This window comes from Salvelinus sp. IW2-2015, linkage group LG10 (genome assembly GCF_002910315.2).
Source record: "Salvelinus sp. IW2-2015 linkage group LG10, ASM291031v2, whole genome shotgun sequence".
NCBI lineage: Eukaryota > Metazoa > Chordata > Actinopteri > Salmoniformes > Salmonidae > Salvelinus > Salvelinus sp. IW2-2015.
Window position 1 is genome coordinate 8,165,780 of NC_036850.1, and position 22,251 is coordinate 8,188,030.

The 22,251-nt window shown below is 45.3% G+C and overlaps 1 pseudogene; it reads left to right on the forward strand.

Moving 5' to 3' along the window:
* LOC111969245 (cadherin-11-like) overlaps window positions 1–22,251 on the forward strand; it is an 88,896-nt pseudogene that overhangs the window by 63,260 nt on the left and 3,385 nt on the right.

Here is a 22,251-nt window from a genome sequence, read left to right on the forward strand (position 1 = left end):
TGAGAAAACGATTTGGAACGAGGCAGGTCCGATGGCCTTCACGCTTGAGGCGCACGTTGAGAAGAGGGGTCTCTGTACATTTTTGTCATTATAATGCTGTGAACGTCCCATCGCTTCATTGAAAACGTGAAGACGTACAGACACCCAGAGGAAGACGTAGCAGTGTCGGTTCCTTCATAGCATTCACTGTGGCCTTATAAACAGACCCCAATCAGAGGTAAAAATTTCTGAAATCTGAACCCTGTCATGAAAAGTGCTGTAGAAATTGTTCTGTACCACTCAGAGACAAAATTCCAAACTCTATAAAAACTAGAAAGTGTTTTCTATCCAATAATAACAATAATATGCATATTGTACGATCAAGAATTTAGCACGAGGCAGTTTAATTTGGAGACACAAATATGCTAATGCGGAACAGCACCCCCTATAGTTGCCAAATTGTACAATGTTAATGGTAGGTAAGCTGAACCCCTCTGCACGGGGAGGGTCAGATTTGAGCACAGTTCCATACTCTGTCTGATATTTCCTTTGAGGACTATGCTTACTGGTTAGAGTTCAATTATGTAAGTGCCCCACTGAGCTGATAAGTGCTTTTTGGGGTTCCCCTCAATCAAATGGTGTGGGATCGTATGCCTTTTAGAGTCTATTGATGTGTTGGTACTCAATATTAAACATCAGCATGGAACTAACTCAATACTTCAACTTTGACCCTGTGTTCCATTTAAAATAGTTATATTGGCAGAGTAGTAACACATGTGCTGTTACAGCACCACAATGAGATATTGAAGACACTTGCTTGGTGTTAAAAAGACTGCACTGAAAGAGAGGGAGGATTTATCTGCCCAGTGCCTCTCTCCTGATCTTCTCTTTTCATGGCTGTGATAGTGTGAATTTACTGGCTGCTTTTAGAATAGCGGAGACTTGGAGAAAGACTAGAGGGATTGTTTTAATTGTCCCTCACTGTCAGGTCACTCCATTTCTCCTCAGACATCCCCTCTCCACCACTGTCCATGGCTGGGCTTGAACAGTAGAAATAGAGCCGGAGTCACACACTACAATTAAGGCCAAGGATATTTGTAGCTGGCAATTTCGTTTCTTCTGAAGCACAAGCTATTTTTTTCCCTTTTCCGATAATTATGTTCTCAAAGTCTCAGTAATAATTTTGCACTTACAAGCAGCTGTGGCATTATCTTACCCCTCATTTAGTAACATGAAATGTAACCATTATTTATTTATTCAAGAGGAACATGATACACTTCCACTTATATTGCGCAGATTAGTGTTTTTCCTCATGTAACTTGTTCTGGAGGCAGCTCTGCAGAATGGTCACTAGCTGGCACAGCCACAAAGTCATAACATCTGATAAACCTAACCTTAATGTCACGTATACTCCCTCTCCGGCCTCTAGGTCATCAAGCTGCTGATTATCCCACGCACCTGTCACTATCGTCAAGCGCACCTTTGCCTCATGACACTCACCTGGACTCTCACCTGGGTTCTTTCCTCAGGTGTTATTGACTCGGTTTCATGTCGGTGCGTTGTTTGTGTTTCGTGTTTATTTATTAAAACACTCCCTGTACTTGATTCTCGACTCTCAGCGCACTCGTTACAGAATAACACCTCACATAAGGAAAGCATCAGGGAGTGTTTTTTTTTGTGTCAGTGTAAATGACGTCAGGTCCGGGAGCCGCTACAGGCTCTCATGCCTCAGCCAGTCTGTCAGATTCCCGTGCCCCAGCCTGCTCGAGAGGTTCCCGCGCCTCAGCCAGCATGACAGGTTCACGCGCTTCAGCAGGGGTGACCGGTCCGCTCCTAATCCCCTGGTTCGTCACTTTTGTCGGCATCCTGCGGCTAGAGCCACGCATCGGAGAGGAGGTACGGAGGGGTTACTGTCACGTATACTCCCTCTCCGGCCTCTAGGTCATCAGGCTGCTGATTATCCCACACACCAGTCACTATTGTCAAGCGCACCTGCGCCTCATGACACTCACCTGGACTCCATCACCTCCTTGATTATCTTCACTATATCTGTCACTCCCCTTGGTTCTTTCCTCAGGTGTTATTGACTCTGTTTTCATGTCGGTGCGTTGTTTGTGTTTCGTGTTTATTTATTAAAACACTCCCTGTACTTGCTTCCCAACTCTCAGCACATTCGTTACACTTAACCCTAACCTTAACCACACTGCTAACCCTAACCTTAAATTAAGACCAAATAGCACATTTTTTGTTTTCATAAATGTTTACAATATAGCCAATTTTCACTTAGCAGCTTGTCCATCTTGCGGCAATCGCTCAGTTCTGCCTCTAGGGCTAGACCCATAACAGTAAACCTGCATATATTAGTGTCTGCAGCTATGGCCTATCCGCCCCTTTACAATATTTACAAGGTGCTATAGAGTGTTGATATACACTGAGTATACAAACATTAAGAACGCCTGCTCTTTCCATGACATAGACTGACCAGGTGAAAGCTGTGATCCCTTATTRATGTCACTTCTTAAATCCACTTCAATCAGTGTAGATGGAGGGGAGGAGACAGGTTAAAGAAGTATTTGTAAGCCTTGAGACAACTGAGACATGGATTGTGTATGTATAATATTCAGAGGGTGAATGGGCAAAACAAAAGGTAGGTGCCAGGCGCCCTGTTTGTGTCAAGAACTGGAACGCTGCTGGGTTTTTCATGCTCAACTGTTTCCCATGTGTATCAAGAATGGTCCACCACCAAAAGGACATCCAGCCAACTTGACACAACTGTGGGAAGCATTGAAGTCAGCATGGCCAGCATCTCTGTGAAATGCTTTTGACACCTTGTAGAGTCCATGTCCCGATGAATTGAGGCTGTTCTGAGGGCAAAAGAGGGATGGGGATGGAGGGGGGTGCAACTCAATATTAGGAAGGTGTTTCTGATGTTTGGTATATTCAGTGTATTTTTCCATATTCACAAATGATTCCGATTTCTCTCACACCATTCCACAGTAGTGCTGCATTGAAACATTTAGCTGTCTAGCCATCCACTGGAATACTTAATACATGACTCACAATCACTGTATTACAGTAACAGATGAGACATTTTGCATCGCAGTTGAATCACTTGCCATCAATGACTGACTTTGGACCAGACTACTTATTCAGCACATCCGTCTTAGCCAAGACGGATGAATGCCTGTGATTCCCGAGKCATTTAAATGGGAAACACTTCCCTCGAGATGATGGGGTATCGGAGGCAGTAAAACCACTCCTACACACACAGTTGGCTGACATTTTGGTGGCCAGTCAATAACGAAAAAAAGCATAAAATGTCTTCTTTTTCCCGGAGTAGCTGCCAATTTACAACCGAGACACTGGAAAGCATGAAGCGTTATCAGGCGTTCATTATGAGGACTGACAGTGGAGAGGTCCAACTGAGTTAGGGTGCCCATTTCCCTACATCACTGGTGGATGCGCTTTATTTGGACTTTATTTATGAGCTCTGTCACACAAGCTGGAGATTTGTTCTATTTCTTCTCTTCTCTACCTCTCTCTCTYCCCTGCTGGACCGTGTGTTTAACCGGTTCCAGTGAGAGGCAGCTTTAAGCAGTGTGTTTAAGCATTATTGTTGTGGTTGGGCTCCCAGCTAGCATCGTTGCTGAAGTTGAAGGTTCTTCGTGGCTCAGTGGATAGGAAAATCTCCCGCAGGTCCATTTGTTCCCCTGTCCATCCATGAGCAGCCAAGCAGGAAGTGATGAAAGCCAATCATGGGACTGACAACAACACAGCATCTGGTTAATTGTCAGATGTGTAACATAACCTATTGGCATGTGATGAAGCCTGCTTTGTTTGCAGTTATGACTGTGCAAATCGACTGTTAGACTATTCTGTTTTTAGCTCCGTTGTCGCTGTGTTGACCATCAGTGCATGGTCAGTGAATGAAAATAAGTGATGCATTTTGTACCAAATTAGAATTTTGAAGGAGACTATTTCACTTTGGCTCTACTCACCTAATGTAATACTACAAGGGACAAGACATAGGCAACACTTCAATCAGAGAACACCAGTGGCTTGATGTCTAATTAAATAAGAGCAAATGAGTTTACAACCTCTGTCACTTAATTAGAGCAAGATACAGAGGCACAAAATGAATTAATATGTCGAGATTTAGAGAGGAGTCAATTAAAACTTTGGTTGGAGTGTGGGCTGACGATAACTACTCTTGTACAGAACTGTTTGGTCCCCTGTGACTGACTCTGTGTATTTTTGTTTCATTTCAGGGCCTACGTTGGGAGGAGAAGAAGGAGGAAGAGAGAGAAGAAGGGGGTTGTGATGAGTAACTGCATAAAGCAAAACCAAAGGATCCGGTGAGGTTTAGGGTCCAAGTCCCCAGGCTAGCGGGCGAGTAGAGTGAAGCCACCATCCAGGAAGGACCTCAGAGGAAGGTTTGCCCAGGATTATCTCTGGATTGTGCCTCTCAGGGGACACAGGCACACGTGCAGCAAGGCCCAAAGGAAGGCGGAGTAGCACTGGTCGGCAGGCAGCAGGCAGCAGGATGTGGGAGGGACTGGGACTGCAGGTGTTCCTGATGTGCCTGGGCGCCGTGCTGTGCAGYGCTGTGGCCGCCTCGGCACCCCTGGAGCACAGCCACCGCCGCCGCCTCTCCCTACACAGGCACCGGGAGAGGACGGGCAAAGAGGGACAGGTCCTACACCGTTCCAAGAGAGGCTGGGTCTGGAACCAGTTCTTTGTCATTGAGGAGTACACAGGGCCAGACCCAGTGTTAGTGGGCAGGGTGAGGTCACCGTTTTAAATTCTTCATCATCACCTTCCTACCTCTCCTCTCTTTTCTCTCCCATTCTTTCCCCCTCTCTATCTGTTGATCGCTGAATTAAAGTCACAGGGGGTTTTCATTACCAGTGGAGACCTTGCAATATCCTCAATTTGTTACACAAAGCAATCAGTGGCCCACTTGATTAAAGATTATAAATTAGATTTCCTTTTTAATATCAAAGCATCCCCCAAAGACATTGACATCTGGGAAACAGGTGATTTTAGGGGTCCACAGAAATGACGATTACAAATGGGGACCTAAATTTGCATCTAATTCCGGCAGTGACAGAGATGGTACCTTGTTATTATTGGAATGGGATATCAATCAACAACAAAAACAACATGCATGCAGAACAGGCTTCTATGAAGAATAGTTCATGGAATATAATGAAAAGTTGGTAGATATTGCAAAATATATTATAATACAATTCATATATGCGTTTGTGGGAATATAGTTATGCGTGTTTTGAATTGCAGAAATTAACCAATCAACTAAGTGACTAACTATCTGATAATGTGACAGACCACTAATTGTAATGTTGTTGTGTTGGACCTAATGTTTATCATCAGAGTAAATATAGATTGATTCTCTATGTTGAAACATATTGGTTTCAAGGCAGTTTTCTCTAAGCTATGCATTTAAATGTAATCACATTTACATGATTGCCTGGGCTGAATGTGCTTCTCATTATCCATGTTCCTCCTAGTGATCACACTACATGTTGGAACGTAGTATTTTTGAAATGGTTTTTAACATGTTTTTCCGAAGTAATTTTGCTGACCTTTTTCTTTCCATTTGTTTCCAGCTCCACTCAGACGTTGACGCTGGAGATGGCAATTGCAAGTACATTCTCTCAGGGGAGGGTGCAGGCACCATTTTTGTCATTGATGACAAGACAGGCAACATCCATGCCACCAAGACCCTGGACAGGGAAGAGCAGGCCCAGTACACCCTCACAGCCCAGGCTGTGGACAGGGCCACCAACAAGCCTCTGGAGCCTCCGTCTGAGTTCATAGTCAAGGTCCAGGACATCAATGACAACCCACCTGAGTTCCTACATGGGCCATACTATGCCAGGGTGCCTGAAATGTCCAACGTCGGTGAGTTTGGCTGGGGAATGGACCGTGAAGGATTCTCTACCCTCTGTCTAATTCTCCCTTCCTCAGACTGTTTGCCAGTGAACAGCTTGTTTCCCATGCATTATTCAAAATTACTGTAATCTGACCGGGGGAGGCAAAGTTGGAAGCGTTGCTGTTGTTGTTGCGGCTTTGCAATTTCCCTCTTCCTTGTGAATGTTTTTGTGTGAGTGTGTGTGTGTTTGGGGGGGTCACACCATGTAATACAACATCCTTAATGCTGGCCTGTCACAGAGTAACAATCTATTTCCCTGCGATTCCACCAGCTGACAACCCAAATGGTGCTTCTGGGGATCAGAATCTGCAGTCTAAACCAGCCCAGCTTCAAATATGTTCAGAAACCACTGTGATGGCAAATTAATTTCAAATACTGGTGAAACAGCTAGGCTTTGTGTGAATCCCAAAAGCATGAGCACTTAAGGGCATTATAACCATGGGAGGGATGCTGACTGCACCACATTTTCGGTTAAGAATAAGCAATTTCTAGAATGGCAAACACTTCCAGCATCAGGTATATAGCAGGAATTTCATGTTAGAAACATAGTATTGGCTCAAGCTAAATGCCATAATGATTTTCTTATTGCCGGTCTACTATTATGTTGGGTAAATGGTGTTGAAAATAATAACATCTGCTGTTCTTTTGTCGTCCAGGTACCTCAGTGATGCAGGTAACAGCTACAGATGCTGATGATCCCACCTACGGGAATAGTGCCAGACTRGTGTACAGCATTCTCCAGGGCCAGCCCTACTTCTCAGTGGAACCACAAACAGGTACCCAACCTCTCTGTCCCACCTTGTTTCATATTCATCCAGATAGCATAACATTTTATATACAGTATATATATATATAAGTGGCTTGCGAATGTATTCACCCCCCTTGGCATTTTTCCTATTTTGTTGCCTTACAACCTGGAATTAAAATAGATTTTGGGGGGGATTTGTATCATTTGATTTACACAACATGTCTACCACTTTGAAGATGCCAAATATTTTTTATTGTGAAACAAACAAGAAATAAGACAAGAAACAGAAAACTTGAGCGTGCATAGCTATTCACCCCCCCAAAGTTAATACTTTGTAGAGACACCTTTTGCACCAATTACAGCTGCATGTCTCTTGGGGTATGTCTCTATAAGCTTGGCACATCTAGCCACTGGGATTTTTGCCCCTTTTTCAAGGCAAAAAATGATGATATGTGTATTGAACACATATCATCCCGTCTTCAATCTTATCGATTATTAACGTTAAAAAATACCTAAGGTTGTATTACAAAAGTAGTTTGACATTTTTTGGCTAAGTTTACAGGTAACCTTTGTGTCACGCCCTGACCAGAGTTTGCTTTGTATGTTTTATGTTTTGGTTGGTCAGGGTGTGATCTGTGTGGGCATTCTATGTTGTTTGCCTGGTTTGTCTATTTCTGTGTTTGGCCTGATATGGTTCTCAATCAGAGACAGGTGTTCTGCGTTGTCTCTGATTGGGAACCATATTTAGGTAGCCTGTTTTGTATTGTGGGTTGTGGGTTATTGTCTATGTGTAGTGTTTGTGTCAGCACTAGTTTTCATTAGCTTCACGTTCGTCGTTTATTGTTTTGTATAGTTTGTCAAGTGTTCTTCATTTTCGTCTTCATTAAATATTGAAGAATGTATTCATTCATTCTGCGCCTTGTCCTCCTCTCCTCACGTTACGACGATCGTGACAGAATAACCCACCATCAAAGACCAACAGCGTGAAAGAGAGGAACAGCGCTCTTGTGAACAATGGACTTGGGAGGAGATATTAACGCGAAAGGGACCGGGACAGCCGCGTGAATATTGCCGCCCCAAGGCAGAGCTGGAGGCAGCGAAAGCCGAGAGGCGGGCCGTATGAAGAGCTGCACGAAAGCCGGCTGGAAGCCCGAAGGCAGCCCCAAAAATGTATTGGGGGTCGGCATACGGGGAGTGTAGCTGGGTCAAGTAGGAGACTGAGCAGCTCCCGTGGCTTACCGGAGGAGCCGAGGATGGAACTCTGAGCCATCGGGGTGGAAGGTTGAGTGAGCAGGGTGAGTGAAGCAGAGACGGTGAAGGATTAATGGGAAATATTGGAGAGAGAGAAATTAGGATTTGCTGGTTTGTGCATGAGGCACGACATCCGCCCGACGGAGCGTGTCGGGGACTTGATGTCACCTGAGTCAGCTCTCCATACTCGTCCTGAGGTGGGCTCCTAGCCGTCTGGTGAAGACTGTGCCAGCCCCACGCACCAGGCTCCTGTGCGCCTCCCTAGCCCTGCACGTCCTGATGCCAGCTCAGCGCACCAGCTCCTGGCAGCCCACGCACCAGCTCTCTGGTGCCCGGCGCCAGCTACCAGGCCTCCAGATCATAGCACCCCGCACTCCGCTTGAGGGCGTTCATCAGCCCCAGTACCAACAGTGCCAACAACCACGCACCAGGCGCCTGTGCGTCTCCAGAAGGCCCTGTACGCCCTATTCTCCTCCCCGCACTCGCCGGAGGTGCGTGTCCCCACCCGGTACCACCAAGTTCCGGCACCACGCACCAGGCTTACAGTGCCCTCCACAGCCCAGTACATCCTGTTCCTCTCCCCCCACTAGCTGAGGTGCGTGTCCCCAGTCCGTACCACCAGTTTCCGGCACCACGCACCAGGCCTACAGTGCGCCTCGGCAAGCCTGAGCTGCCCGTCTGCCCAGCGCCGTCTGAGCTGCCCGCTGCTAAACGCCGCCTACTCCCGTCTGTCCAGCGCTACGCCTGAGCCCTGCGCGTCTGTCCAGCCCGCCTGAGCTGCCCGTCTGTCCACGCCGCCTGAGCTTCCCGCTCCTGTCCCAGCGCCGCCTGAGCTGCCCGTCTGTCCAGCGCCGCCTGACCTGCCCGTCTGTCCAGCCGCCGCCCTTAGCCGCCCGTCTGTCCAGCGGCCGCCTGAGCCGCCCGTCTTCCTGAGTCAAGCCGCCCGTCCTGAGCCGTCAGAGCCGACCGTCGTCCAGCGCCGCCTGAGCCGCCTGTCTGTCCTGAAGCCGTCAGACCGCCGCCAGTCAGAGCCGCCAGAGCCGCCCGCCAGTCAGGAGCCGCCAGAGCGCTCGCCAGTCAGGAGCCGCCAGAGCCGCTCGCCACGAGCCGCCAGAGCCGCCCGCCAGTCAGGAGCCGCCAGAGCCGCCCGCCAGTCAGGAGCCGCAGTCGAGCGCCCGCCAGTCAGGAGCCGCCAGAGCCCCCGCCAGTCAGGAGCCGCCAGAGCCGCCCGCCAGTCAGGAAGCCGCCAAAGCCGCCCGCCAGTCAGGAGCCGCCAGAGCGCCCGCCAGTCAGGAACCGCCAGAGCCGCCCTTCAGTCATGAGGCTACCCTCAGTCATGAGCTACCCCTCATCATAGCTGCCCTTCAGTCATGAGCTGCCTTCAAGTCATTGAGCTGCCCCCATCCATGAGCTACCCCTCAGTCATGAGCTGCCCTTCAGTCATGAGCTGCCCTTCAGTCATGAGCTGCCCCTCAGTCATGAGCTGCCCCTCAGTCCGGAGCTGCCCCTCAGTCCGGAGGCGCCCCTCAGTCCGGAGGCGCCCCTCAGTGGAGTGGGGTCATTTAGGAGGGTCGCCGTTCCTAGGAGGCCACGGAAGCGGGGATTGACTATGGTGGAGTGGGGGCCACGTCCAGCGCCAGAGCCGCCACCGCGGATAGATGCCCACCTAGACCCTCCCCTATAGGTTCAGGTTTTGCGGCCGGAGTGAGCACCTTGGGGGGAGGGGTACTGTCACGCCCTGACCAGAGTTTGCTTTGTATGTTTTATGTTTTGGTTGGTCAGGGTGTGATCTGTGTGGGCATTCTATGTTGTTTGTCTGGTTTGTCTATTTCTGTGTTTGGCCTGATATGGTTCTCAATCAGAGACAGGTGTTTTGCGTTGTCTCTGATTGGGAACCATAGTTAGGTAGCCTGTTTTGTATTGTGGGTTGTGGGTTATTGTCTATGTGTAGTGTTTGTGTCAGCACTAGTTTTCATTAGCTTCACGTTCGTCGTTTATTGTTTTGTATAGTTTGTCAAGTGTTCTTCATTTTCGTCTTCATTAAATATTGAAGAATGTATTCATTTCACGCTRTGCCTTGGTCCTCCTCTCTTCAACGTTACGACGATCGTGACACTTTGAGGTATTTTGTCGTCACGTTTGAGCAAGTTGGAACCAGTGTTTTTCTGGATCAAACGCGCCAAATAAATTGACATTTTGGATATATATCGACGGAATTAATTGAACAAAAGGACCATTTGTGATGTTTATGGGACATATTGGAGTGGCAACAACAGAAGCTCGTCAAAGGTAAGGCATGAATTATATGTTTATTTCCGCGTTTTGTGTCGCGCCTGCTGGGTTGAAATGTTTTCTCTCTTTTGTTTACTATAAGTGCTATGCTCAGATAATAACATCGTATGCTTTCGCTGAAAAGCCTATTTGAATTCTGACATGTTGGCTGGATTCACAACCAGTGTAGCTTTAATTTGGTATCTTTCATGTGTGATTTAATGAAAGTTTGATTTTATAGTAATTTTCATAGTAAATAATTTTAATTTGGCGCTCTGCATTTTCTCAGGATTTTTGCCAAGTGATACAGTAGCGTCTTGCCTAAACTCAGATTTTTGGATATAAATATGAACTTTACCGAACAAAAAATACAGTATATTGCACATACTGCATATAGTCTTTTTCTACTCTATTATTGTTAGTTTACTCCATGTGTAACTCTGTGTTGTTGTATGTGTCGAACTGCTTTGCTTCATCTTGGCCAGGTCGCAGTTGTAAATGAGAACTTGTTCTAAACTAGCCTACCTGGTTAAATAAAGGTGAAATAAAAGTTTAAATAAATACAATTTAGGGGCTTCATAGCAAAGGGGGTGAATACATATGCACTCACCACCTTTCTGGGTTTTTTAAAATATTTTTTTTTCACTTCACCAATTTGGACTATTTTGTGTATGTCCATTACATAATTCAAAAGGCACTCGCACATCTGAGAAATCTTATTTGCTGGTGCATGGCAACAATTGAACAAGATGGAGGAAAAAGGAAACCGCACACTGCTCTTGATAGTATCACCGATATTTAATAAGCTTGCGTATCGGCCTCACGGCCTTCATCAGAGCTTTTGTGATTTTTTGAAATTTGCAACCTTATGTAGACCTGGCCCCACCCACATCCGTTCTACACATCGAAGGGGGTTGGAGGCAGTGTATGTCCATTACATGAAATCCAAATAAAAATCAATTTAAATGACAGGTTGTAATGCAACAAAATAGGAAAAACGCCAGGGGGATGAATACTTTTGAAGGCACTATATATGTATATATTATGTCTTATATCAAAACTGTTATGTATTTAAATGTATCTTATGATAATCTGTCAATTCTCACATTTTGAATCCGTGCCAAGTAGGGAGCGTTGAGGATTAGTCCTGTCGTACTTTGGGATTCCTCCAAGGCAAAATCTGAGTGTACCTGTCCTTTGCCAAACAGAATTAACTCACGGCCAGATTAGGCAAGCAATATCCTGGTTGAACTCTAAGCATCCTGGGAGCCAAAGTACCCCCAGCCAAACAGGGAGATCTCAGAGCGAGAGAGAGATCGGAGAGAGAAAATCCTGCTAATAAACCAAAGCTGGATATTTCACTGGATCCTGTCCAATGCTCACATTTATAATTTGTTTTTGGCTTATCTGCATTTCATGCACAGGCTCATCTAAATATCACCAGAGAACAACCATCCCCATCATAGTCTCCTGTGATGTGAGAAGTGCCAGTTTCCTCACAGAAAAATTATGAAATAAACAACTGGCTTAAAAAAACAGTTCCTCACTGCTGTTCTGAGCAGTGTTCTGCAGTTTCTATTGAAATAAGCCACTTATTTTTCCCTTTTACATATCACACTAATTACCCCAATATTAGAAAAGGAGCCTGATGAATGAGATGGCGATGGCACTTGTCACAATGTGATCTCACGTGTCAGTGATGACCCATCATGCCCTGCTCCTCCCAGTAGGCCTTGCATAGTAGTAGGCTGCTGAAAGGTCACAGGCAGGTAGGTCCCTCTTGAATTAAAGCCATTTTCCTCCTCTCCTGTCCCCAGGGATAATCCGGACTGCTCTGCCCAGCATGGACAGGGAAGCGCGGCAGGAATATGACGTTGTCATCCAAGCCAAGGACATGGGGGGACACATGGGGGGATTGTCAGGGACAACAGAAGTTAAAATCACCTTGACGGACGTCAACGACAACCCACCGAAATTCCCTCAGAGTAAGTGAAGAGTCCTGTCTCACTTTCTCTATGTTTAAATTTTTTTTTTTACATTTTCTGTTCTCTAAAGCTAACTTAGACCCTGAGATGGTCTTTCTTCCCGTCGTCACTGTCCCTCTCGGCTGAGGTAAGAGCAGCATCATCCACAGGGGACAGGTCTGCTTTGAGCCGGTCTAGCGCTCTCCGAGCTCCTCAAGCCTCAACACTTCAAAATATGGATGGCTGATGGCCCCAGAGGCCATGCAACACGCAGTTTGTACAGGGTATAGATGTTAAAGGGGGAATATTACAACTTAATTATTAAACAGTTTCATTGCGCTCATGGAGCTGTGATGACAGCAAGTATCTTAAGCGCGATAAAGAGTTGTGAAATATTAACAGCGTTAATGTCAGTATTTCTGTTCGACAGAGAGGGGGAATGGAGGGGAATTCTTGTAGCTCTAAACCGCGAGCTAAACACAGATTTACATCTCATATAGTAGAAATGGTCCACATCAATTTCCCCCTACTTCTTGAGAGCAGAGCCTGAAGATTTGCCCCAGAGAGCTCCCAATCTTTCCCCTACTATCAGCACTGAGGCTCGGATGTATCCCTGCTAACAGTGGCTCTTGGATGGAAAATTAGCTATATATTTGGGGTAAACTAGTCCTGGGTGGGGTGAGAAACTTCTAAAACTGAGTCAGTGGGCTGACTCAACCACGTGCAATAATGTCAACTCTTTCCCAGATGATGAAAACTGGAACATTGTTCAATAAGTAATGACATACTTTTTGAGATGACATACACATCAGTATTGTCACATTTTTCAGCCTCTGATATTATGTTAACATTTATTTCCAGCTCTCATGGTCAGAGCCAGTTTTAAACTGGGTGGATTCAGTAACTTTCTCATGAAAAGATCCCATGTTTGTTTATGTAGTCTGATTGAAGTAGCAGCCCTTTATATGATTAGGCCTTCTTTAAAAGGCTCCTTCCCATGTCAGAGTTATTTTTAAATGCAGCTGAAGCGTTTGGCTCTGAACACTTCAATAGGTGGAGCAGACAGGGCGGAGAGGGCATATGGCCCTACTGCTCTGCCTCGGCCATGGGCAGGTGTATGCACCCATGTTGACTCACACACTCACACACATGCAAATACAAACACACAACACTGTCTGCTCATGGGCTGTGGCCCTCAGGTGCTGGCCAGCTGAATCTCCACAGGTATCTCTTGTGTTCCATTTRTATCTCTCTCTCTCACTCTCTCTCTGTCCCTTTAATTATGTGTAAATGCGGAACAGGTAAAGATACAATGTMTTTCAAAGATGGACCACGCCATTAATTAATTTCAATAGTAAAACGCTGTAGAATGAACAGTAAAATACCATAAATGTGTTTTACAGCATTAAAAGCGAATGGAAACACTAGGCTTTAGAACACCAGCTAACTGTAAATCGCCATATTGGTATTGTTGCGTCATCGGTAGGAGAGTTTAGGAATTTGTGAATTTACTGAGACCAAGACCTCACCGTACATTAATGAGCATACTTTGCTGGTGTCAAACCATATATGAAAACATGATACACATTTTGAAAGCTGAGAAACAGCCCTTTCAACTGATATGACATGTGATAGCACCACATCAATCAACTGGCAATCAGTCAAGAAAAGTGAACAAAGGTATTTTTCAAGAATTCTATGGAATGTTCCATGACCATACACTTTCTTATCTGGATAGTATTTTAAACACATACAGTGAGCTCCAAAAGTATTGGCACAGTGAAAATGTTTTTGTTATTTTGACTCTGTACTCCAGCACTTTGTATTTTGACTGGTCCACTGTGACAAAGCTCTTAAAAGAAAAGGCTTATACCAAACAAATGTCAGTCATAACAAGTGTTTTGAACAAAACATTTTCCCTGTCTCAATACTTTTGGAGCTCACTGTATATGCACCAAAATGCATTACAAATGGCATTTAGTCTTACATTTGATAAGGAAAGACATACACAACATTTACATTTAAGTCATTTAGCAGACGCTCTTATCCAGAGCGACTTACAAATTGGAAAGTGCATACATATTCATCCTGGTCCCCCCGTGGGGAATGAACCCACAACCCTGGCGTTGCAAGCGCCATGCTCTACCAACTGAGCCACACGGGACCGACGGGATCATTCTCTCTACTATTACTCTGACATTTCCCATTCTTAAAATAAAGTGGTGATCCTAACTGACCTAAGACAGGGAATTTTTACTAGGAATAAATGTCGGGAACTGAGTTTAAATGCATTTGGCTAAGGTGTATGTAAACTTCCGACTTCAACTGTATATACAGCTGCTCCCACAGTGACACGGACAGGCAGGGGCTTATTTAAAACGAGATGACATGAATGTAGTGAAAAGTTTAGTGAATGCTATTCTGTACCTCGGAGTAAGTCAAACCAGGCATCAGGCATCGACTACAAGTGTGAATGATATTTCCTTAGTTGTAACAGTCTCTATTGTTTCTCCCCACAGGTGTATACTCCATGTCAGTTTCAGAGGACAAGGTTTCGGGTGAGGAGGTGGGCCGTCTGAAGGCTAAAGATCCAGATCTGGGCGAGAATGGACTTGTGTCATATCGTTTCATCGAGGGCGATGGGATGACTGTGTTTGAGATTACCACCGACACTGACACTCGTGAGGGTGTTATCAAACTGAGAAAGGTGAGAAGGGAGTGAAGGCGATATACTATTCCACAAACATTGTGGAGGAATGAAGGGAATGTGTGAGACAGTGTATAGGGTCGTCTGCATTGAATCGCCTTTTTTGCTACTGCCCTTTGACTAACATTCTGAGGACTAAAATGCTAGCCTCAATACTTGACATTACTTGACACACCTGTGTGTGTCTGTGCGTGTTTGAATGTGTAAACCTGGCTATATGCAATTTATGTGTGGTAGAGAGAGAACGAGAGGGAGAAWGAGAGTGTGAGACTGAAGCACACACTGAGCAGTGGCGAGAGAGAGAGAGAGAGTGATTTTTCACCGTTCCACTCTGTGATTGCAATGACACCGCTTCAGTTTCTTATTACGAGCATTGACTTTCATGGTTGGTTCTCTGGGAGAGGAATCTCATCTAGGCAGTCTGACTGTGGGTCGGCTGCTAGCGTGGAGCTGCAGCTCTGCTGTGCTCTAGGGCTGGGATTATGCCGACATTTACCAACCTGGGGAGGTCAGCCTTGCACTGCACTGCACCGTGCCTGGGCTGCCTCTAGGTTCTCACTGGCACCACTGCGCCTGGAGCTGCCTGCCTGCCATGGTTAGGCTTAGCCGGGCCTCCAGARGGGAGAGAGAGAGGCGCTGCTTCCCTCCCTAGTCCCTACGCAGCAGGAGCAGCAGCCTAGACGGAACATTGCCACCTGGTGGTGCTTTATTATTTAAAATCCCTCAACTGTCTTTCACAGCACAAGCTCCCTCACACTCAGATCAGCAGCAATCTCACTCACACTCCTCTCTACTCCTCTCCAAAAATAACACAACTCAGAGAGGAAGGCCTTTGCATTCTCAAGGGTTTGCGCAAGCTGGGTAATTTTGTCAGTTCTGTGGCGTGTGAGTACCAGTGTGTCGTCTACGTGCTGAAAAATGGCACTGTTCTATTAATCATGGCTGAGGATTATACCAGGTAAGCCACGACAGCGGCTATTGAAATGTGGGAAACGGGCATGCAAACAACTTCCTCTATGGTCGCATGAACCCAAGTGGGATCAGACTTCGCTGCTCAGTGCATATCCCCCTCATTTCCATAACAGAGAGGTGCAACAATAAGGAGTCTTATGAACGCCGGATAATAGAAATTGTAGCTGGGGAAAGTGGAAGAATTGAATCAGGGGAAATAATGATTTGACGCTGAGTAGAGAGGGTGGTGGTGGTGGTGGTGGGGGTTGTAATTCTTAACAGTGTTTGGCTACCTGAAATTCCAGGACCCAGGTCCCCAAACGAGACCATTCTGTCTGCTGATTAGGCTGGGTGTGGTGTGTGTGGAGGTGGGGGAGGGGGGGACAATACAGCGTGCCGACAACAATCAGTTTGATGCAGCCCTGCTCTTCTCAATAACATAATGCCTCCACAATAGACCTCTTGGGAAATCATCACCTTTTGCTCTTCAAAGCATGTTGAAAATTAAAGTTGAAATTACTGACGGAATTGCCAGAGTTTTAATCAAGTATTCTGTTTCAACTGCGGGCTACCAGGCGCAGGCTGAATGCTAAGAGGAAGCCTGGCATTATTGTGAATATTATCTACCGCTGATTAGTTTCAGCCAGCAAATTATTAAGTGCCAAAATAAAAGAACCAAGAGAGAGAGAAAGAGATAGAGGGGGAGAGATTGAGAGGACGGAGGAAGGGAGACTGAAAGAAAATGAGAGAGGAGGGAGAAAGAGAGAGAGGGAGACAGAGAGAGATAGAGGGGGAGGAAAAGAGTGAGACAGAGAAGACCACTGCTTCAGGAGACAACGTCAGTGAGGAACATTCACCGACCTGTTAAAGGAAAGAACTGGGTCATGGCTGTTCCTGCCACTGACAGCTTCATTAAAGACATGCAAAAAATACTGAAGGATGAACAAAAAAACTAAGATAGGAAAACAACTTCACATCAATCACCACACAGGCAGAGAGATAGATAAAGTGTGTGTTTGTTTGTGTGTGTGTGCATCCTGGTATGGCGCCCCCTCAACTCCGGTCGGTACTTTAAAGTCTCACTTGGTAATTTGTGCGAGTGATGTGAGACAGGGTAATAAGAAAACAGGCAGATGTGTGAGGCAGGGTGTGGAGGGATAAGGGTTGTTCACACTAAATGGCCATTAACTATATTTGAGCATAATTGATTTGGCAGTGTCTTTCCATTTTCTTGCAATTAAATGAACTGGTGGTGATTTGAGGCTATGACTTAGATACGCCATTAAACTGAAACAAGGGTCATTTTAGGTACAAGGACTGAGCAAAGAATGTCTTGGTGTTGTCTCATGCTGACGTTGACCACAACCACTGTCTTATTTTACAACAGCACCCTCTAGTTAGCATCTCAACTCCATACTGACATTTGATTTGACCCTCTTAGAAAAAAGGCATCCAAATAGGTTCTTCAGCTGTCCCGGTAGGAGAACCCTTTTTGGTTCCAGGCAGAACCCTTTTGCAGAAGAAAGGGTTCTACATAGAACCTAAAAGGGTTCTACCTGTAACCAAAATGGTTCTACCTGCAACCAAAAAGGGTTCTTTGAAGGGTTCTCCTATGGGGACAACCGAAGAACCCTCTAAGGTTCTAGATAGCAGTGTACAGCTACAGTAAATCATTTTTATGATGCAGTAATTGTATTATAGAAAGAATTACATTGACAACCTTCTAATTTTTGTCCCAAGATATTAATGATGATATAGTTTGAATGTGTTATTGCTAAATCCACTCTGCTCCCTCTTTCCAGCCTGTGGACTTTGAGACTAAGAGGGCATACACCCTGAGAGTAGAGGCATCCAATACACACGTGGACCCCCGCTTCATCGCCTGGGGACCATACAAAGACACAGCCACGGTTAAGGTTATGGTGGAGGACGCAGACGAGCCACCTGCTTTCATGGCAACTAGCTACAGCTTCGAGGTGGAGGAGAATGCCCCTGATGGGACCGTGGTGGGCCGTGTACACGCTAAAGATACAGACGTGGCTAACAACCCTGTCAGGTAGGCTACTTGGAACACTCTCTGTCACTCTCTCGGTTACTCATTTGTGTTTGTTTTTAGCGCCGCTGTCAACCCCACCCAGTCCCATAGTGTTATAATGCATCCTTTCTGTTTTAAATTGCCAATTTTATGTTGATACGTAGATGATTTCAGTTTCAAAGGCCTCATCTCAACATAAAATATTGCAGGGCCCTACTCAATCAGTAAACAAAATAAATAGCCTATATTATTTCCTGCTCTGCGGGAGCAAATATTTAAATGAACATGCCGTTTCTTTGTTGTAACTATAAACATTGTTCCATTGAATACATACATCCAAATAATGCAAACATGCATTCTTACAGCACAAGAAGAATTAGGCTTTTGATTTATCTAAGGAACCAGGCCCTAATTGAATACGTGTTTACTTATCATTACTGTTCACTGCAGGTACATGATTCCACGCTACACGGACGTGGAGCAGTTCTTCAGTGTCGGCCCGGAGGATGGCATCATCAAGACCACCAGACCGCTGGACCGGGAGACACTACCCTGGCACAACATCTCTGTCAGCGCCACTGAGATTGGTACGCCACCCTCCACTATCCACCTCGGGTTTCAAATTAGAGAGTAGCTGGAAATACCAGAGACGTCATGCCTCCCAATCCAGGAACTGTTGTGTTCCCACCCGGCTCGCATGTGGTCCTAGAGTCGCCACCCCTCAAGATGTTTTTAAGAGAAGATTACCACAAAGTGCCTTTCAAAATCTGAAATGAGTAGCTAGAGACTACTGCAAAACATCCACCCCCCCACAAATCAGAAATAAACATCTTTAAGTTGCTGTTCTCTGTCTGTGTGATTCTACTCCAGATGATTATGTCTGGTTTTGAAGTATATCTGTCTCAAATATTTCCATCTCTCCTATCAGGGATAATTTGATGCATCAAAAATGTGCCTGGAACTTTAGAGATCAAGCAGTTCTGTTGTATTATGCACAACACTCGTCTGACAGCATCATTTCCAAGCATTCAACAACCTACATAATTTCACATACAATAAATAGGGTCATACTGCGCTGTCTTCTCATTGTGTTTGCAGTGGGAGCTGGTTTTGTTTTTCTAGACAGGCAAATCCCATGCATGCGCACTGAATCACTAACGTGTTTGTTATTCATTTTTGTCATTCTGCACAGGGGGACATCACCAAGATACAAAAGTACGTGTCAACATCAAAGTCAAAGACGTGAATGACAACGCCCCTGAGTTTGCCACACAGAACGAAATCCTCGTGTGTGAAAATGCCTCCCCTGGCAAAGTAAGTCTAATCATTCACAATGTATATTGTACTTTTTCCCAAGTCACATTTAGAAAAGACAGATCTTTATGCATACTAGTAACCACCATGTGCAAGAATATATTTTATATTATAGTGAATATGTTGAATATGTTCAGCGTTTTGGTGAACTCGGTCTGTACTAACTCCTGTGTGTGTTGTTCAACTCAGCTCATAGAGACAGTCAGTGCGGTGGACAAGGATGAGATGGCCCACCGACAGTACTTCCACTTCAGCATCGCCCCAGAGGCTGTCAACAACCACAACTTCTCCCTGAAAGACAACAGAGGTGGGTGGGCTCAAACATTCTATTTCCATCAATGAGAAGAGCGACTTCTGTTTGGACACATTTACTGTCTTTATAGTGGCTAGTCGGCACTCCAGTACTCCAGTCAGTGAGATAGAACACCACTGGGTATTTTTCCTTCTTTATATCAAATCAGGTTTTTCTACATCCAGATGGCCTTTGCACTGTGTATGCATCGGAAGTGATTCAGCAGATCTTTGTCGACTGAAGTTTGATTTGAAGCTAGATCCCATAGAGCTCCTCCTTTATTAATCACCTACTGGTGTCTCTCTGGCGTCCTAGCCTCTACATCAGTGAACTGCTGCATGTAGGAGACTGAGCCTGTTGSATCAGTTTGCAGAGCTTGTGATTGCATTAGTTATCCCTACATCACACTCTGTCTGATCAGCCAGGGGTGGAGAAGTGAGAGAGAGCGAGAGAGAGAGAGCACCTTTCCTTCTGCCTGCCATGTTTGGGGGCCTGCCTGGCTGGTGACTCATCCCAGCTGTCCTTAAGCTCAAAGCCCCTTCCAGTCTGCCAGTCACAGTTATGGAGCGGCTGGTTAGGCGAGCTGGTCAGAAAGAGTACATGTTACATTCCATTTCAACAGATGAGGCACAGTGGTATTTATCCCCAGAGGATGCCATCTCTCATCAGAGGAGAATTACTCATCATGGGAATAGCATTCATCAACCTTGTTGATAAACTCTCGGATTAAAGATAATGAGAAGCAAAAGTTAATCACAGAGTGTTGACTCCATAAAAATGCTTGATTAGACTTGCTTATATCCATAGAGATTGCTCAGGACCATGTGACAACGCTATTGTAATGACTACGATGGAGACGTTCACCAGCTGCTGCGAGTAGTTCAGTCAGCAATGCCATCTTTGAACAAGCAATTACATGACACTTCTCTTAATGACATGCATCCATCAATATTTTCTTCTGTAAACTGAAGCTCTTTTTTCATCGCCAGCCATTGCTTTAATACTCTTCCCGACCGCGCCGTGACCACAAGCCACTTCCAAGCATATCTGCTTCTGTGATGGAGGAGAATGAATGAGGGGGAATGAATGTGTTAATTGCAGTTTAATGGGATTTTTTTTTTAATCCTCAGATAAAGTCATATCAGAGTCAAGCAGTGCTGCAGTGACTATAGAGCAGCCAGCATGGCGAGGGCTGGCTCTCTACCCGTTTGATCTGCTTCATTTTTACAAATATTTTTTTACCTTTATTTAACTAGGCAAGTCAGTTAAGAACAAATTCTTATTTACAATGACCGTCTACCAAAAGGCCTCCTGAGGGGATGGGGGCCTGGGACTAAGAATAAATACTATATAAATATAGGACAAAACACACATCAGAACACTACATAAAGAGAGACCTAAGACATAGCAAGGCAGCAACACATGACAACACAGCAGGGTAGCAGAACAACATGACAACAACATCGTAGCAACACAACATGGTAGCAGCACAAAACACGGTACAAACATTATTGGGCACAGACAACGGCGCAAAGGGCAAGAAGGTAGAGACAACAATACATCACACAAAGCCGCCACAACTGTCTGTAAGAGTGTCTTTGAATGAAGAGATTGAGATAAAACTGTCCAGTTTGAGTGTTTGTTGCAGCTCGTTCCAGTCGCTAGCTGCAGCAAACTGAAAGAGGAGCGACCCAGGGATGTGTGTGCTTTGGGGACCTTTAACAGAATGTGACTGGCAGAAAAGGTGTTGTATGTGGAGGATGAGGGGTGCAGTAGATATCTCAGATAGGGAGGAGTGAGGCCTAAGAAGGTTTTATAAATAAGCATCAACCAGTGGGTCTTGCGACARGTATACAGAGATTACCAGTTTACAAAGGAGTATAGAGTGCAGTGATGTGTCCTATAAGGAGCATTGGTGGCAAATCTGATGGCCGAATGGTAAAGAACATCTAGCCGCTCGAGAGCACCCTTACCTGCCGATCTATAAATTATGTCTCCGTAATCTAGCATGGGTAGGATGGTCATCTGAATCAGGGTTAGTTTGGCATCTGGGGTGAAAGAGGAGCGATTACGATAGAGGAAACTAAGTCTAGATTTTACTTTAGCCTAGAGCTTTGATATGTGCTGAGAGAAGGACAGTGTACCGTCTTGCCATACTCCCATGTACTTGTATGAGRTGACTACCTCAAGCTCTAAACCCTCAGAGGTAGTAATAACACCTGTGGGAAGARGGGCATTCTTCTTACCAAACCAGATTACCTTTGTTTTGGAGGTGTYCAGAACAAGGTTAAGGGTAGAGAAAGCTTGTTGGACACTAAGAAAGCTTTGTTGTAGCGCATTTAACACAAAATCCGGGGGAGAGTCAAAATTAGTGCTTTTCAACAGTGTTTTCAAAAAGCCCACAATGTGAGCAGAAAAGATTACAGCCGCTCTGATTTGTTGGGTTTATCTGGAGCCAAAGCCTCCTTTCAAATGGACAGCTTTCCAATCTACGTTTATCAATGTATTTCCTCTGGATTTTCAGAGTTTGCGGTGTCTGTCTGAGACAGCAGGGGCTATTTATTTAGTTTTTTCTTGCACTCTCATAACTGCAGATGTAAGAACACTTAATAAGTATACTTTTATATGGAAAATGTTCCTAGAAAGCGGCTTCTTATGACGCGCTTCGTTCAGCCATATTACCTTGTTCATATAGGATATTTAAGTTCTCATGGCTCATGGCTCTTTAGACTGTGTTCTACTTCAACCCTTAAGAGACACTCTACCAAGGCAATGATAACCTTTCT